This window comes from Sarcophilus harrisii, chromosome 1 (genome assembly GCF_902635505.1).
Source record: "Sarcophilus harrisii chromosome 1, mSarHar1.11, whole genome shotgun sequence".
Classification (NCBI taxonomy): Eukaryota; Metazoa; Chordata; class Mammalia; order Dasyuromorphia; family Dasyuridae; genus Sarcophilus; species Sarcophilus harrisii.
Window position 1 is genome coordinate 335,026,003 of NC_045426.1, and position 15,020 is coordinate 335,041,022.

Genomic DNA, 15,020 nt, shown 5'->3' on the forward strand with positions numbered 1-15,020 from the left:
ATATATTTTTATATTTCTACAACCTGACACAGTGCCTGACATAGTAGATACACTATAAACACTGCTTGTTGTGTAGAACTGAATTAAATCAGCAAAAATCCAAAGACCAGATCATCAGTGTCAGAAAAATCCAGTGTCAGGTTTGAGGGATCCCTAGCCCCTGGGAGACTTACAGTGCAAATTAGAAAAGGATCTATTATGACTGACACCGTGCTGAATCAGACAGTTAACAGAGTATGACTTCTTTTAGCCTAGTGAAGTGATCTCCAAAGTGGGAGCCATAGAATAATCCTAAGGCCTGTGAATTGATCCTCAAGTGTTGTGTGAACAACTACAGGGTAGAATGATGGGCTAAATCTCAAACTCTTCCCATAACCAATCTGGGGTTTGTGGCAAAATAACCATTCCACTCCTCTCAACATGACATCCCACTATGACCTGAGAACCCCTTAAGGAGATTATAAACTAATCATTCCCATGAACCCCTAGTAGCTGCACAGGCAAAATTTCTTGGCCCCTTCCCATGCAATGTCCTCATCTCCTGCCCCCCATTCTCCACAGTAGTGGACTCTGAGCTCTGAAGGTGGCCATTGAGAAAGAGAAGCACAATGGGCAAGCTCAGATGGGTCTTTCCCCTTAAACAGACTCCTCTATTTCCCTCTTCCCTCTTCCCTCAGAAGTATCATCATCCTTCTAGCCTCCCAGGTTTTCAAGCTCCTCTTTGACTTTTCATTCAACTGAGACTGCCATCTTCAAAGATACCAACAATACTAAGTTGTCAAGTCAGACGGCCTTGTCTCATTTCTTAGCCTTCTTAACTTCTACACCATTTGACAATGTTGACCCTTCTCTCCAAGATATTTACTCTCTCTTCTTTGAGTTGTCATAAAACTTCTCTCTGACTTCTACCTACCTGTTTGACAGCACCTGTTCAGTCTCCTTTATTGGTTCATCAACTCTACAGCACACCCTCTAATTGTGTGTACATGCTAGGATTCTCCCTGAACACTTTTTTGGGTGTTTTCATCACCTTCTGTGGGTTTAGTTTGCATCTCTATGCAGGTGACTCATATATATAAAATCTATCTCTTAATTTATATATATATATATATATATATATATATATAGCTCTAATCTATCCTTGATTTATATATATATATATAGCTCTAATTTATTTCTTGATTTATATATGCATATATATAGCTCTAATTTATCTCTTGATTTCCATTTCCAAATCACCAACTACCTATTACTTATTTTCAACTTTGAACTCAAACTCAACATGTCTAAAGTAGAATTCATTACTTTTCAATTCAAACCTACCTCTCTTTTGAATGTCATTATTTCTGAGAGTCATCTTTTCAGTCCTCCTGTTCTGCAATATTGGCATTATTTTTGCTTCTTCAGCTTTTCCCATCCCATATCCAATTCATTGTCAAATTTTGTTTTTTCTCCCCTACAACATTTTTTGTATTTGTCCTCTTCTTTCCACTCACATGGAAACCACCTCAGTCCAGACTTTCCTCACCTCTGCCTCATCAGTTTCCCTGTATCCAGTCTCTTCCAACTACAATCTCCCTCCACATACCCACCAAAGTTAATTTTCCTGAAGTACGTATCTAACATGTCACTTCCCTACTTAGTAAGGGAAGTGATTTTCTGGAAGCTTATCTATTGGCTCCAAGATCTAATGTTAATTCATCTTTTCCCCATCCTTTTTACTTTATATTTTGTGGTTTTAATATAATTATCAGTAGAAGCAGCTGAATAGTATAGTGGATAAAGCACTAGACTTAGAATTAGGACATGAGTTCAGAGCTGATCTCAGATACTTACCTAACTATGTGACCCCGGGCAAGTCCCTTAGCTCTTTCTGCTTCAGTTTCTTCATCTGTAAAATGAGCTGGGGAAAAAAATGTCAAATCACTCCAATATCTTTGCCAAGAAAACCCAGATGGTGTCATGAAGAATCAACACAATTTAAATGAATAAATAACAATAATTACTAGTAGTACATGTATGTGATATAAATAATTACATATGTGAAGAGTTGACACAATTGAAATGACTGAACAGCAATTACTAGTAATACATATACATAATTTATAAATATTTATATATGCATGTTTAAGAGCAAGGATGACCTGGACACCCTTTAGAGTCAACTAATCAATCAGAGATATAAACTAGGTTTGAACAAGGTTTGCTAGTTTTGTGGAACCCCAAAGGGGTTTCTCAAACAACCATGGAACATTTCCAAAGAGGGATCTTTGCTTTCATCCAGTGACTCACACAAACATTCCAAATCAAGTCAAGAAGCATTCCACTCCTCCTTTAACTGATTGATGGAATTTAATTTATGCCTTCAGTTGATTATTTTAACAGAGATGTCTATCCCTAGTTTACACCTAGTTCATAAGATGATTGAGTGATTGATTCAATGAGAAGTCTGAGTGATTCATCACCCTTATACACATATATACTATGGGTACATGCTCAAAAAATGTTTGCTGAAGGGATATGTTTTAGGCTGGGTCTGAGTTCTGGTCCCCTAACAGTTAACAAAGGAAGTTAACTTAGCCACAACAGAAGGACAGTCAATAAGGATATTCAGTAAGGATATCATCTTGATTTAGCTGAGCACACCTTACTTATATTTAATAGTCCTGCTTTAGTTTTACAACATCAGAGACCCTTTTGTGTTCAGTTGAAGAGAAAACCCTACCCCCACACCCCATCTCTACCCAACAAACTAATTTAGTTCCCTGAGCCATCCTCTCTTAAGGAAAATCCCAATATCTCCTAAGGAAAATAATGAGTCTGATAGAAGGATTAGATAGGATCTAAGGAAAAGCTAGGGCCCTTGGGAATGTTATTCCTATCACAAAGTATTTGATCAAAAATTTGGATAGTTTGGAGACCCTAGCCTAAGAGAAAAAATAGGGCTAAATGAACAAAATGGAGCTAAATTTTTATGTAAATAAACACAACTGCCAAGGTTTAGATAGACTAGATCTCCAGATCCAGAATTTGGAGAAGGAGATTATTTCTGCAGTCAACATTCCAAGAGAACTCTAAATGTTTACGTTTCCAACTAAATTCCGTTATATAGTTATTACATTTCTGCTACATATAAGGCCCTGTGGTAGGCACAAGGGATATAAGTATAAAAACACAGGTACTACTATTTGAGGATCTTTTCATCTGACAGGATAAGTGTACCAATAATTACACAGTAAAGAGTGGGTTAATGCAAAGAGAAGTCTTGACAAGTACTAGAAAAAATGAAGATAGAAGAAATCACTTTTACCTGGGGAAATAGGGAAGAAACTTCATGGAGGAAATAGAGCCTGAAGATGAATGGAAAAAGAGGGATTTTATTTACTAAATGAAAAGGAGAAAGGGAATAGTCAAGGGCAGAGAGAGAAGAAAGTGCTGGCTGAGAAATAGGAATGGAAGGTAGTCCAATTTTGAATTATGGAATATGTGAAGGGAATTCATATACAATAATGTTGGAAACTTAAATCTGAAGAATCAAGTTGAGGAGGACCCTGAATAGTAGGTAACTACCAAACAACTCTCACTTTTATAATACCTGCTATTCTCAAGATGTCTGAGTTTAAAGTTTTCATTTTTTGTTTTTTTTAAAGCAGCATGGTACCTCTGCCAGGCTTCCGTTTACTCTGCTAAAGATAGTTGTTCCCAGATGCAGAATTGGGGATAGGTGAGGTAGCATAGGATAGGTGAGGATGTAACGTCTCTGGGAAGGGCAGAGCTGGACATGAGAAAGGACGTTTTTAAATGATTTTGGGATAAACCTACCTGTTTTTCTATGTTTTTTTTTACAATTTATTTACATATTCTTTTTAAAATCCCCTTTATTCCCTGAAATATATCCTTTCCACCTAGAAAACTGTCTCTCTTAAGAAAGAATTTAAAAGAGAGATGAAAGGCAGTCCAGAAAAACTAGCCAACACATCATTTGAGTTCAATGGTATATGCAGTGTTCCAAATCCCATAGTGCCCTACCTCTGCAAAGAAGGGAAGGAAGAAATAAACAAACGAATGCCCCTAAATTGTGTTCTCTGTGAGGGTTTATTTGGTAACAAATTTACAATTAAATGTAAAAGCCTCTGATAGACTGTGAATTGATGATGGAGTTGAGAGAGGGAAAAGAGGGGGATAATTTTCAAACCTTGACTGAAATACCCACGATTCAACCCAACTTTCTCAGTTGTTCTCACACTGGAGAAAAGGGTGGGACAAATCTTCCCACCCCCATTTATTTCACCAAATTATGGTGTAGAGTCTCATTAGGAGAGACATTTGGTATGTTTCCCTTCTTCTTTTTTCCCCCTCTCTCCTCCAACTCTTTAAATGACACAACTCTTGTTATGGCTAGAGGGCAAACAAAATAATAATAATTATCTGATGTCAAATGACTAGGCAGGCTTTTGCTTCCTTAATAAATCTGTATGTGTTGAGGGAATTTAATTGAACATGTTACTGTAGGATCACAGTACAGTTAACAACAACCCCGTAGACATTTCCTTTGTATGTCTATAAATGATTTCCCTAAATAAGATTTGCACTAATTGTTTAAAGATTCTAAAGGGATTAATCTATTGAGTTCATGTCCATGCCAGCCCCCTCCTACTGTCTTTTGACATTTTTCCATCCTATAAGCCCTCCTCAGGCAAGTCCTGATATTTAGTTGATTTCTGTTACTCTTACTTCTGCAAGGGGTGTAACTAGATCATCAAACCATAGATTTAGTACTAAAAGGGATCTTAGAAGTCCTTGTATTCAATCCTCCCTCCCCAATTTGCCAGTGAGGAAACGGAGGCAGTTAAGTGTGATGTCTAAGTCAGTGTTTGAACTTGAATCCATTGCCCATCCACTGCCATGCTGTTTGTCTGGGAAGATCTCATTATCAAGATTATCAAGATTTAAGGGATGTGGTCTAGAAGCTATATGCTTATATAATGTAAACGTTCCCTTTTAACCATCATTGCAGATCATTTTTAGTATCCTAGTTTTGACTCAGACCTTTAAGAAACTGGCAACTAACAGATCTGCCAGAAAGATCTGAAACCAGAACTGAGAGAAAGCAGTTATCAGCTCGAAAGAAACAAGCATGTAAGTACCTACTATGTGCCAGGTTATTAAGTAAAGGTTATTATTATCCTCATTTTATACTTGCAGATTGAGATTAAATGACTTGCCCAGCTAATAACTGTCCAAGGCTCACATATTCCTGACGCAGTGCAATACCTAGCTACTTCTAAAAGGGCAAGTTACTTATCTGTGCATAGTCTTGCATCTCTAAGGATGGGAGCCCTGAAAAGTCAGTGATCAAACCTCTTAGTCCCCAAGATGGCAGCCATGGAGAAGCAATGGCAAAGCTGCAAAGGAATTCCTAGAGAGGGAACTATCGAGCAGAACAATTCCTGAACCCAGTGTTCTGGATAGGGAGTCATTCAATTTAATTTTCTGAACAAAGCCCAAAGAAGAAAAAAGCCACCATTTTGCTACAGACCTGAATAATAAAGGAAGGACCAATTCAAAATATTCAGAAGAAGATCTGGATTCTACTCCACTATTGTACCGTATTTGACTCGAGTAACCCCAAGTACATTTCCCTCCTCAGATAGCTTCAAACACAGGGTAGCACTATAAGTCTAGGACACTGAATAAGTGTTTGTAAGAGCTGAGGCTCTCCAAAGGGAAGGAGAATTCTCTTGGCTATATATGGACTCAGGTGTGAGTCCTTTGTGGTTTTGCATTTTTTGTGGGGTGAGTTAAAGGCTGCCTTGTATTTGATATATTATTGGCTCAAAAATTTGCTGAGAAGCGACAGGCTCTTTGACTTTTTCTATAAAGACCTAGCCATAACTCACATTCTGAGGTTCCCAAGGGAAACCCTGGGCAGGGGCATAGCTTAGTAGTGATTTGTGAGAAGCCCCCGAAGACTGAATCCAGCCCTTGTGGACTCAGAGCTAGAGGTTTGGAGCCAAATAATACATACATTCCTGCCCTGCACCTAACATGTTACATCTGAATTGGAAGGAATATTGGACATCATCTAGTTCAACATCCTCACCTCATGGGTAGAGAAACTGAGTCCCAAAGAGTTGGTCCCAATAGTTGGTCTAAGGCTACCCAATGAGTTCATGATGAAACTCTTCTTTGTGAATTCTATTATTCTGCAAGGAAATATCTCCTTTAAAAAGCAAATTGCCATGGAAGCAATAGAGTATAGGGAGAGGGAAGGAGATGAGGAAGACCTGTATTTAAGTTCCACTTCAGAAACATTCTGGTTTGGTGATATGGGGCAAGCTATATAATCTCTCAGTGTTTCAGACACTCTGCTAAAATTATAAATTGTAGAGAAATAGGCTGTTGTTCTGCACACCAATAGAATCACAAATCTGGCTAAAAAAAGAATTGATTCAATACTTAAGATCATAGACTTAGAATTGAAAAAGACCTTAGAGCCTATCAAGCCCAATTCCATTTTATAGATGAGAAAATTGAGACCAAAACAATTAAATGACTTGCCCCACACAGCTAATAAGTATCTGAGGCAAGAGTTGAAGTCACAACTCTCCCCCTTGAACCCTAGAACTTTACCCATTATACCAAACTAAAGCCCAAAGGCCAAATCCCTACCATTCCTGCTTTTGTAGAACCTGTTTTCTGAATATTTTTGTTTTGTTTTATATTTTAAAATATAAAAATTATTCTTAGTTCACCGCTGTACAAAGACAATCTGCAAATTAGATTTGGCCTGCTTCTCATAGTTTGTCATTGTCCATAAGTGTCATTTACCACCTCATTACCTAAAAATCCACAATTTCATTAATGTGAATATTAATATATAAACTTTATACAATCCTCCAGTTATACAAACCTTATTTTCTCCACTCCTTAGAGAACAATTAGTCCTCCTGAGCATCTGAGATAACTAAGTAGAAAACTGGTATTCTAATCTGGTCTCAGATACTAGTTGTAACACCCCTAGCAAATCATGTAATCTCTGTCTCAGTTTCTTCATTTGTATAAATCAAGATAAAAGTAGTGCTCCCATCCCGGGATTGATTATGAGGATCAAATGAGGTAATATTTATAAAACACTTAACATGGTACTTGCTACCTAGTAGATGCAATTTAAGTGTCTATTATTATTCTATGGCCAAAAAGTATCATTTTCTTCTCCTAATGACCCTTTCGAAACTTCACAAGGTTGGTCTTCAGAAGACAGATACATCATACAGCCCAAATTCAAAGACTTTTCTAGCTCTAAGGACCTATAAGTCAAGTCAACAAGCATTTATTAAGTGCTTATTGCATGAAAATGGAAAAGCACTGGGAATTCAAATATAAGCAAAAAGACATTCTCTGCCCTTAAGGACTTTACTTTCTATGGAGAAATTTTAGTAAAAGAAAGCTGAAAGGAAAGGGAGGAATGATGGTGAAAGAAGGGAAGGAAAGAAGGGAATTTCCCTTCAGTCTCCCTAAAATGAAGGTTCTGGAAGGAACTTATGAATCAGAGGAAGAAGCCACAGGATTAGAGGAGTCTTCCAGCATGAGAAGGCTGCTGGGAATGATGATGGAGACAACTTCTAGGGTAAGAAGTCTTCTGGAAAATGGTAGAGAAAGAAGTCCAAAGAGTAATGGAGTCCAGAGAATATTGAAGGAGAAGTATGTGCTCAGGCTTCAGTGACACAGCTTTTGAGAAGAACATTCTCCATGGTATGAGGAAGCAATGAAGTAAGACTTTAGTGAAAAAATTTACATATATATAAAATTCACATTATATGTGTATATATATATAATTATATAAATATATATTATATATAAATAATATATTAATTAATTAAAGCAAATCATAAAAATGACAGTAAAATAGTATCTTCCTGCCTAATCTAAACACTAGAAAACAAGTAGATAGATAGATATAGATCTATTGAACGTATGTACATGTATATATAGAGAGAGAGAGAGACACATGCACACATAAACACATATGGAATATAAATTCAACAATGGGCTTGATTATTATCATTACTGGAATATAATATTTTTAAATTTTGTAGAGATTTTTAATGTTTTGATCCACTTGAAGCAAGAGGTAGCCTGATGTACTTTTAGCCTCCCATAAACTAAGCCAGTCTTAATCAGAGACTTGTAATCCAAAAGACTATTGGACTCAAGTATGTCTCCGCTTCCAGGCAAGTTCCAATAAACACTGAAAACTACCCAGATGGGCTCGACAGCATCAGTCCTCCCATCCCAGACAAGCCAGCAGGAACACAATTGAAGTCAGGTGAAGAAAGGGAGCCAGCTGGCAGAGCTGAGAACAGTGGGACTTCTCTCCCCGGGGATAGCAGTCACTCTTCGGGGGCAGAGCTTGAGGAAACCGCTGCCCACACAGCGGGCTGGGACTGCAGACACACACCCAAGCAGACAGCTGGGGCTGACAGTGGCAGGGTTTTGGAATCCCGATGGCTCCCACGATTTAGTTGACACTCTGAATCAAAGAATACTGTAACTGTAAAGGCAGCTTGTTTCATGAAGCAATTCGAGTCCATCTGGGGATTTTATTAAACAGTTGGGCGGCTATCCAAGTGAGGGTACCAAGAGCTGCCCTTAACTTGCAATGAGATCTTGGGCTACTAATATGATGCTAGAGTAGAAACAGAAAACAGGCAGAAACCCAAAGAAGGAAGGGGGATATAAAACTGTGCTCCATTTGGATGCTGGCGCTGTCAGCCAGGTAGCCCATCGAGATCGTCTATCAGTATATATACATCATGGAGAGGAGCTACAGATGGATGGTGAGCCAAGCCAAAGATTGAACAGAAAAAGAAGAGCCAGAGACAAATCAAATTTGGAAAACTACACAGTACTTTTGATGATCCCTAGGTGGATCTTTGACCCAAAAATCCCTTTTTATATTTTTTAATAATAATATTCTGCAGAAGTTTTTGCAAGGGTCAATGTTGGAAAATTACCCATGTTTGTGTTTTGTCAATAAAAAGCTATAATAAAAAAGAGAGAAAAAATAATAATATTCTAATAATTCTATATAACTTTAAATCATAGAACATCATGATCTTTACCTCATCCCAATTTCAGGTAATCTAAGTAAAGTTGCAAAATGACTATAAGTAGGGTACAACTTATTATCTAAAATGACCTATTTATTAGAACCTATTCATTAGAACTTATATAAAAGATACAACCAAAAACAAATATAACCTATGACTCAGAACTCAACCTGAGGCTTACATGAAATGGTCAATCTTGGGATCTTCCTATTAAATAATTATCTTCCCTTTGTACTTTCAAGCTATATTTCTCTCCAGGACACTGGGGTTTGGATTGTGTTTGCCCCCACTCAGGGTTTCCGAAGAAATATTTTACTTGTGTCTAGGTCTTTACAAAAAGGAAGACGAGTCTTATCTTCCATAAGAGTGCTTGGGTTTAAAAAACATTAAATAATGGATTGTAACTCACTATAAAAAAAAAAAAAAAAAAAAAAAAAAAAAAGGCAAGGCTTGTACCTAAACCTGTTAACAATAAGATAATTCCCTTTTCTTCTCCTGCTTTCCAGAGATGAAAGATGGAATATTGTGTAGAGTGAACAGCAAACAACTCTGCTTGGCTTGAGCATAGAGTTTGTGAAAAACAAGTAATATACTCTAAACCTAGAAAGCTAGATTGGAGTTAGATTGCAATCATATTTGAATGTGAAGCAGCAATTTTTATCTATCTTAAAGATAACAGAGAGTCACTGAAGCTTCCTGGTTAAGTTCTACTTCTGCAACATCTTATTTCTTGAACTCTGATTTGCTCAAGTATGACATTCCAGATCACCTAATTCTGGATTGCCTTGACATATTTTTTTCCTCAGAAGACTCTTCTCTTAAACTCTTTAAAGACCCCTCTTATTCCTAATTTTAATTTCTTGGGTTTCAATCTTTCTAAGGGGAAGAGATTCCACATTTGATGAATGTTTGAATGAATGACTAGAATATTCAAGTACATAAATTCCATGTTAGAATTGTCTTTCAAATTGTAACAGTAGTCACTATTTACAATATCTGTTTTCCCACTTTTAATTGGGAGGCAAAAGTTAATTATTGAGCCAGTGTTTCTCACCTTAAAGATGACTTCACACAAGCTTATTCAACTACATTCAGTTTGATACTCAAAAAACTGCCTTATTGACTCAAAGCTGTTTTTCTGTCTTCTACTACCATTACCACTAAACAAAATCATAATAACATAACAATAAGTATCAGCGAGTATTAGTGTTTCCACATTATAGGGTCATGCTAAGAGCCCAGCCCTAAGAGGCAGAAACCCCAATACTGCCACCTACTAGTTGTGTTGCCTTGACAAGTCATTTCATACTTTCAACCTAATAAAAATAAGCTCCCTCAGGAAGCTGAACCCAGGGTACCTTAAAATTCTTTCTTGTTTTAAGTGCTAGTATGGATTATGTCATAGTTATCTGTTTTTATTCTCATTAGCATTTTATGATAATAGGTATTTTTATATAGTCAAGATTTATTATCATTCCCTTTCTACAGTCTGTGAAGCCCTGAGCAAGTGGCTTAACTTTTCAGTTCCCTGGACTATTCTCTTAGACTATAGAGATTCTGCACCTGTAGAATTTTTTATTGGGAGTTTCCTATTCCAGAGATATGGTGGATCTGTTACATTTTTAACATAGCATATAGATTTACAAATTGTTTCCCGCATACCAAAAATATCCAGAAAATCTACCAATATTTCAGTTTCATGTAAACATCATAAATTCAAATTTCACTCCTACTAATTCTACCTTCTTTTTCTTTTTTACTTTCTTTTTCTTTTTACATCATGTTCATTTCCCATTATGTTATTTCCCAGTCCTGCCTTTTCTCAAAACCCAAATTAGTTTCCTAGCCTGTTCCCCTCCTGCTTTTTTTTACATACTTGGACTAAAGGTTTCTGAGTTTCTGTTTTCTGCCCCCAGAGAATCTTTCTCCTCCTAAACTGTTACTCTTAGTTCTTTCTCTTTCTGCTTTTCTATATAATAATCTTATTTAATCATTACATTTTATGTAAAAAAAAATTTACATAAATATGAAAATATAAACGTTAATTATTGCATTTTAATTGGTTCTTGCTTATCTTTTCCAAACTTAACTTGAACATTTAAATTCTTTAGCCATTTGTTAATTGTAAGTACTTCTAATTACATAGATCAAAAGCCCTACACAGTTTTTTTTTTTTAACTAAGGCTTTTTATTTTCAAAATATTTGCATGGATAATTTTCTTTTTTTAATTAAAGCTTTTTATTTTCAAAACATATGCATGAATAATTTTTTCAACATTGACCCTTGAACAAGAGGTTTGGCAATTGTCAATGCTGTAAAGTTACCCATACATATAACCTGTAAATAAAAGGCTATTAAAAAAAAAAAAAAAAAAACCATTGACCCTTGCAAAACCTTGTTCCAAATTTTTCCCTCCTTTCCACCCCCTTCCCTAGACAGCAAGCAATCCAATATATGTTAAACATGTTAAAATATATATATTAAATCCAATATACGCATACATATTTATACAATTATCATGCTGCACAAGAAAAAGCAGGTCAAAAAAGAAAATAAAATGACAGAACAAAATGCAAGCAAACAACAACAAAAAAGGTGAAAATGCCATGTTGTGATACACACTCAGTCCCCACAATCCTTTTTCTGGGTGCAAATGAGTCTCTTCATCACAAGACCATTGGAATAGACCTGAATCATCTCATTGCTGAAGAGGGCCATGTCCATCAGAATTGATCATCATACAGTATTGTTGCTGAAGTATATAATGACCTACTGGTTCTGTTCATTTCACTTAGCATCAGTTCATGTAAGCCTCGCCAATCCTCTCTGTATTCATCCTGCTGGTCATTTCTTACAGAACAATAATATTCCATAATATTCATATGCCACAATTTACCCAGCCATTCTCCAATTGATGGGCATCCACTCAGTTTCCAGTTTCTGGCCACTACAAAGAGGACTGCCACCAACATTCTTGCACATACAGGTCCCTTTCCCTTCTTTAAGATCTCTTTGGAATATAAGCCCAGTAGTAACACTGCTGGGTCAAAGGGTATGCAGTCTGATAACTTTTGAGCATAGTTCCAAATTGCATTCCAGAATGGTTGGATCCGTTCACAACTCTACCAACAATGTATTAGTCCCAATTGTCATCTTCCAAGAAATTATAGTAGTCACTACAATTTTATGTTCACTTTCTTGAGTAGTTTATTATATAGGATTTTCTGTATGACATCGGTTTTGCCCAAATTCTCCCATTTCTTCCCAATGTGTTAAAGATCTTCCTAGTCACCTTATCTAATCTATCAATTTCTATTTTATGAATATGCTTATTCTTTGGTATTCCTCTGGGAATCAGTGCCTTCATTTGCAAAGTAGACAATCTCTGAATGGGTGCATTCAGTGAGATCTGTTGAAGACCTCAGCTTAAAAAGGCCAAGGTCTCCCACTGCATCCAGAGCCATCTCCAGTCATCCTAATGTATCTCTGGCCACTGGACCCAGAGGACTCTGGAGGGGAAAGTGAGGCTGGTGACTTTGCCCAGCCTCCCTCACTGAAATCCAATTCATTTAGATGTTATGGCATTGATAGAGTACAACTCCAAGGGGAAACTTTGTAGTGATGGGATCCCCTGAACTTAAAGTGCTTTTGTTCTAACAATCTATCTGATTCTAAAATCTTCTGGCCTTAGGCTAGTCCTACAAACATTGCTGATTCTCAGATATATAATCTGCTGGTCAGTAATAACCAAATTCCTGAGTCCACTTCTTCAGTTCTACTTCTGAACCATAAAATTAGCATATCAGTGACATAAAGCACCTGATCTCTCTTTTTCCTATAAATTTGTCTTCTTGCTTCTGGTTCTTTTCTAAATCCTTTTGGAACTTAGGCCACTTCAACTGGTGTTAAAATTACAATAAACTTTGCCCCTTTACTTGGAAATGGGATTTAAACTGCAAATTCTTTTGAGACACCTCAAAACCCCCAAATTTTGGGTCCCTTCTTTTGAACCTCAACAGCATCACCTCCCTGATGTCATGGTCCTCCTTGAGGACAAAGGAGAAACAACAACAACAGGGATCATAAGATAGTAGTTTTTTTTTAATAGTATTTTATTTTTCCAAATATATTCAAAGATAGTTTTCAATATTCAATTTTACAAAACCTTATGTTACAATTTTTTCCCATCCCTTCCCATAGACAGCAAGCAAAACAAAATAGTTCAAACATGTGCAATTTTTCTAAACATATTTCCATATTCATCATGCCATGAAAGGAAAAACCAGATCAAAATTAGGGGAAAGAAAAAAAAAACACAAGAAAAAAAAAGCAAACAACAACTAAAAAAAAAGATGAAAATACTATATTTTGATTCACATTCAAAATACAGAGTTCTCTCTCTCTACCACAAGTCAATTGGAATTGGCCTGAATCACCTCTCTGTTGAAAAGAGCCCTGTCCATCACAGTTGATCATCACATATTCTTGTAGCTATGTACAATAATTTCTTAGTTCTACTCGGTTCCCTTAGCATCATTTCATGTAAGTCTCTCCAGGTCTCTCTGAAATCAACCTGCTATTCGTTTCTTACATAACAATAATATTCCATAACATTCATATACCATAACTTATTCAGCCATTCTCCAATTGATGGGCATCCACTCAATTCCCAGTTCCTTGTCACTACAAAAAAGACTCCTACAAACATCTTTGTACATATGAGACCTTTTCTCTTTTTTATGAAGATCATAACTTTAAAGCTAAAATGAAACCCAGAGGTCATCTGGTTCAACTTCCCACCTCACTTAATAAATGAGGAATCTAAGGTCCAAAGAGGTAAATTGCTTGCACAAGGTCACATGGACTTTAAAGAAAATGAAGTATGTGCTGATAGTAAGAAAAGATCTGGCATCTCTAATAAAAGTAATAATATTAAAACCTAAATTACTAACAAGGCAAATTACTAACAAAAGTCAACAGGGATGGAAGAGTGCTAGAAAATTTTGAATAAAGCTTGAATAAAAATAAAATTTTGAGTAAAGGAATGGAATCAATGAGAAATAGAATACTCAGGTCCAAAGGAAAATTGTCAGACACAGCAGGAAAAAATAGCAAAACAAGATGTTACTTCACGGAGTTCTTAAGAGGAATTGATTTAGAAACCATAAAGCACTAGCTCATACTTACTCCAAAGAGTCTATGATCTCATCAGTGTCAGTTCTCCCTCTAAAAGTATAGATCACAACTGATCCTGTACAATTTTTATTCATTTTTCCCTATAATTTTCTTCAGAGAAGGTCTATCAAATGTGATGAAATGCACTCTTTGCATCTCTTAACATTCTACAGGGACAAGTAGAACAATTGGATTATCCATCCATACATTACTAGAAGAAGATTTACTCTTAATATATGACTGATCCTACCTCCTTTTTCAATAATACATTTCCTGTATGAGAATAATGACAATATAATAATAAAATGAGAATAATAATAATAATAATTTCCTGGTTGATATCTTCCAGGAAACTGCTTTGATACAATCCTTGCCTGACACTAAGATGTAGCTTCCTTACATTCAGAGCTTATTTACTTATGTAAAGTCTTATAGTGGTCTCCTGCAGTTTTGATTCTCTGCAAATTGGGGCATTCCATGATTCTCAGCCATGCTACATGACTAGCATAATAATTCTACTGAATAGAAAGCTTGGGCCAGTTAAAGTAATGTGGAATTTCCTAAATGCAACCCAGAATGCTCTATTCCTTTATCCAATTCTTGGCATTGATAATAAGCAAGTTAATGAACAATGGTCCCTTTAAAATGAGAATAGTAATAATAACTGACATTTCCAGAATTCTTTACTATTTCCAAAGCACTTTACATGCATTATCTCAATTGTACTTTGC